Genomic DNA, 5000 nt, shown 5'->3' on the forward strand with positions numbered 1-5000 from the left:
AGACTTGAGTCGTTCCGTGCCGTGGGCAAAAAGGCAGGGCTGCGGGTCAGCGCAGTTTGGCAAACCTAGCCGCAAGTGCGGGAAGGGCGGAGGAGCACACGGACGCCGCCTTCCCAAACTGAGCCCAAAGTGCCCAGGCATGCCCCCTTGATCTCGCCTAATCAGTGAGCCCAAAATAATTTCAGAGTGTGGAAACCTTATCCAAAAAGGTCGAAAAGAACGGCCAGAGATCAAGTCCGAAAGGGGAAATCAGTAACAAGCAAGCAGAGTAATCATTAACCAAAAAGCGCAAAATTATGTTAAAAGTGTGAAATCATTAACCAAAAACTCGAAAATAATGTCCAGAGACCAAGTCCGAAAGGGCAAATGGTTAACCAGTAAGCAGAGTAATCATTAACCAAAAATCGCAAAAGTAAGTAAAAAGTATGAAATCATTAACCAAAAATCGCAAAAGTAAGTAAAAAGTGTGAAATCATTAACCAAAAACTCGAAAATAATGTGCAGAGACTAAGTCCGAAAGGGCAAATGGTTAACCAGTAAGCAGAGTCATCATTAACCAAAAATCGCAAAAGTAAGTAAAAAGTGTGAAATCATTAACCAAAAATCGCAAAAGTAAGTAAAAAGTGTGAAATCATTAACCAAAAACTCGAAAATAATCTCCAGAGACTAAGTCCGAAAGGGCAAATGGTTAACCAGTAAGCAGAGTAATCATTAACCAAAAATCGCAAAAGTAAGTAAAAAGTGTGAAATCATTAACCAAAAATCGCAAAAGTAAGTAAAAAGTGTGAAATCATTAACCAAAAACTCGAAAATAATGTCCAGAGACTAAGTCCAAAAGGGCAAATGGTTAACCAGTAAGCAGAGTAATCATTAACCAAAAAGCGCAAAAATATGTTAAAAGTGTGAAATCATTAACCAAAAACTCGAAAATAATGTGCAGAGACTAAGTCCGAAAGGGCAAATGGTTAACCAGTAAGCAGAGTAATCATTAACCAAAAATCGCAAAAGTAAGTAAAAAGTGTGAAATCATTAACCAAAAACTCGAAAATAATCTCCAGAGACTAAGTCCGAAAGGGCAAATGGTTAACCAGTAAGCAGAGTAATCATTAACCAAAAATCGCAAAAGTAAGTAAAAAGTGTGAAATCATTAACCAAAAACTCGAAAATAATGTCCAGAGACCAAGTCCGAAAGGGCAAATGGTTAACCAGTAAGCAGAGTAATCATTAACCAAAAATCGCAAAAGTAAGTAAAAAGTGTGAAATCATTAACCAAAAATCGCAAAAGTAAGTAAAAAGTGTGAAATCATTAACCAAAAACTCGAAAATAATCTCCAGAGACTAAGTCCGAAAGGGCAAATGGTTAACCAGTAAGCAGAGTAATCATTAACCAAAAATCGCAAAAGTAAGTAAAAAGTGTGAAATCATTAACCAAAAATCGCAAAAGTAAGTAAAAAGTGTGAAATCATTAACCAAAAAGTCGAAAATAATCTCCAGAGACTAAGTCCAAAAGGGCAAATGGTTAACCAGTAAGCAGAGTAATCATTAACCAAAAATCGCAAAAGTAAGTAAAAAGTGTGAAATCATTAACCAAAAACTCGAAAATAATCTCCAGAGACTAAGTCCGAAAGGGCAAATGGTTAACCAGTAAGCAGAGTAATCATTAACCAAAAGGCGCAAAAGTAAGTAAAAAGTATGAAATCAGTAACCAAAAAGCGCAAAAATATGTTAAAAGTGTGAAATCATTAACCAAAAAGTCGAAAATAATCTCCAGAGACTAAGTCCGAAAGGGCAAATGGTTAACCAGTAAGCAGAGTAATCATTAACCAAAAATCGCAAAAATATGTTAAAAGTGTGAAATCATTAACCAAAAACTCGAAAATAATGTGCAGAGACTAAGTCCGAAAGGGCAAATGGTTAACCAGTAAGCAGAGTAATCATTAACCAAAAAGGGCAAAAGTAAGTAAAAAGTATGAAATCATTAACCAAAAAGCACAAAATTAAGTTAAAAGTGTGAAATCATTAACCAAAAAGTCGAAAATAATGTCCAGAGACCAAGTCCGAAAGGGCAAATGGTTAACCAGTAAGCAGAGTAATCATGAACCAAAAATCGCAAAAGTAAGTAAAAAGTATGAAATCATTAACCAAAAAGGGCAAAAGTAAGTAAAAAGTATGAAATCATTAACCAAAAATCGCAAAAGTAAGTAAAAAGTATGAAATCATTAACCAAAAATCGCAAAAGTAAGTAAAAAGTATGAAATCATTAACCAAAAAGCACAAAATTAAGTTAAAAGTGTGAAATCATTAACCAAAATGTCGAAAACAATGTCCAGAGACTAAGTCCGAAAGGGCAAATGGTTAACCAGTAAGCAGAGTAATCATTAACCAAAAATCGCAAAAGTAAGTAAAAAGTGTGAAATCATTAACCAAAAACCCGAAAATAATGTCCAGAGACTAAGTCCGAAAGGGCAAATGGTTAACCAGTAAGCAGAGTAATCATTAACCAAAAATCGCAAAAGTAAGTAAAAAGTGTGAAATCATTAACCAAAAACTCGAAAATAATGTCCAGAGACTAAGTCCGAAAGGGCAAATGGTTAACCAGTAAGCAGAGTAATCATTAACCAAAAGGCGCAAAAGTAAGTAAAAAGTATGAAATCAGTAACCAAAAAGCGCAAAAATATGTTAAAAGTGTGAAATCATTAACCAAAAACTCGAAAATAATGTGCAGAGACTAAGTCCGAAAGGGCAAATAATTAACCAGTAAGCAGAGTAATCATTAACCAAAAAGCGCAAAAATATGTTAAAAGTGTGAAATCATTAACCAAAAACTCGAAAATAATGTCCAGAGACTAAGTTCGAAAGGGCAAATGGTTAACCAGTAAGCAGAGTAATCATTAACCAAAAATCGCAAAAGTAAGTAAAAAGTGTGAAATCATTAACCAAAAAGCACAAAATTAAGTTAAAAGTGTGAAATCATTAACCAAAAAGTCGAAAATAATCTCCAGAGACTAAGTCCGAAAGGGCAAATGGTTAACCAGTAAGCAGAGTAATCATTAACCAAAAAGCGCAAAAATATGTTAAAAGTGTGAAATCATTAACCAAAAACTCGAAAATAATGTGCAGAGACTAAGTCCGAAAGGGCAAATAATTAACCAGTAAGCAGAGTAATCATTAACCAAAAAGCGCAAAAATATGTAAAAAGTGTGAAATCAGTAACCAAAAAGCGCAAAAGTAAGTAAAAAGTGTGAAATCATTAACCAAAAACTCGAAAATAATCTCCAGAGACTAAGTCCGAAAGGGCAAATGGTTAACCAGTAAGCAGAGTAATCATTAACCAAAAAGCGCAAAAATATGTTAAAAGTGTGAAATCATTAACCAAAAACTCGAAAATAATGTGCAGAGACTAAGTCCGAAAGGGCAAATAATTAACCAGTAAGCAGAGTAATCATTAACCAAAAAGCGCAAAAATATGTAAAAAGTGTGAAATCAGTAACCAAAAAGCGCAAAAGTAAGTAAAAAGTGTGAAATCATTAACCAAAAACTCGAAAATAATCTCCAGAGACTAAGTCCGAAAGGGCAAATGGTTAACCAGTAAGCAGAGTAATCATTAACCAAAAAGCGCAAAAATATGTTAAAAGTGTGAAATCATTAACCAAAAACTCGAAAATAATGTCCAGAGACTAAGTCCGAAAGGGCAAATGGTTAACCAGTAAGCAGAGTAATCATTAACCAAAAATCGCAAAAGTAAGTAAAAAGTGTGAAATCATTAACCAAAAAGCACAAAATTAAGTTAAAAGTGTGAAATCATTAACCAAAAAGTCGAAAATAATCTCCAGAGACTAAGTCCGAAAGGGCAAATGGTTAACCAGTAAGCAGAGTAATCATTAACCAAAAAGCGCAAAAATATGTTAAAAGTGTGAAATCATTAACCAAAAATCGCAAAAGTAAGTAAAAAGTGTGAAATCATTAACCAAAAAGTCGAAAATAATGTCCAGAGACTAAGTCCGAAAGGGCAAATGGTTAACCAGTAAGCAGAGTAATCATTAACCAAAAAGCGCAAAAATATGTTAAAAGTGTGAAATCATTAACCAAAAACTCGAAAATAATGTCCAGAGACTAAGTCCGAAAGGGCAAATGGTTAACCAGTAAGCAGAGTAATCATTAACCAAAAAGGGCAAAAGTAAGTAAAAAGTATGAAATCATTAACCAAAAAGTCGAAAATAATGCCCAGAGACTAAGTCCGAAAGGGCAAATGGTTAACCAGAAAATCCGTCGAATAATGTCCAGAGACTAAGTCCGAAAGGGCAAATGGTTAACCAGTGGAAGGGCGATCAAGCGGAAAAATTTGCCCCGGTTACCCGGGATGGAGTTCCAGAGGTCCGGCCAGAGTTGTCAAATTCGTCCCGCTGATCGGACGCTTGTCATTCGGGTGGCTGGGGGTTGGCGGGGTATCTGCACAGTAGTAGGAGGTGGCAAGTCGGGACTTGGACGTTTATTCCAAGAGTCCACCCGAGCCTCCAGGTCTGCAGAGACCGACCCTAGCTGCCGCCCAACCGACTTTTAAGCCTTTTTCGGATGGGGATTTTTTCCCATTTTCGTCCATTTTTCGGGTTTTCTGTCGGGCTTAATAGGCGGCAGCCTGACCCCCGGCCGAGGCGGGGGGCGCACTCTCCCTTGCGTAAGGGTCCGGATTTGCCCCGGAAAGTGCCCCCGACGGCCTCCCGACCCGGGTGCCTGCAGGGCGGGGGAAAGGGTAGTCCCAGCCGCAGGAAATCATTAACCAAAAGACTTAGCCGTCGGGGCAGAGGCTAAGACCCGGGCTGGTGAAATCATTAACCAAAAGGAATGCACCCTTTTCCGAAAGTGCAGGCCGAAATAAGGCGAGCCTTGGGCCGGGAAGGCCAAAACCCCCAACTCATGGAAGTGTATGGGGTCGGACTCGGCGACTTTCCCGGGCCCCGAGTTGACCTTTCCCCACGGGGGCGGTCAAGTTGCTCCCGCCA

The sequence above is a fragment of the Heterodontus francisci genome, unplaced genomic scaffold (assembly GCF_036365525.1).
Source record: "Heterodontus francisci isolate sHetFra1 unplaced genomic scaffold, sHetFra1.hap1 HAP1_SCAFFOLD_542, whole genome shotgun sequence".
Lineage (NCBI taxonomy): Eukaryota > Metazoa > Chordata > Chondrichthyes > Heterodontiformes > Heterodontidae > Heterodontus > Heterodontus francisci.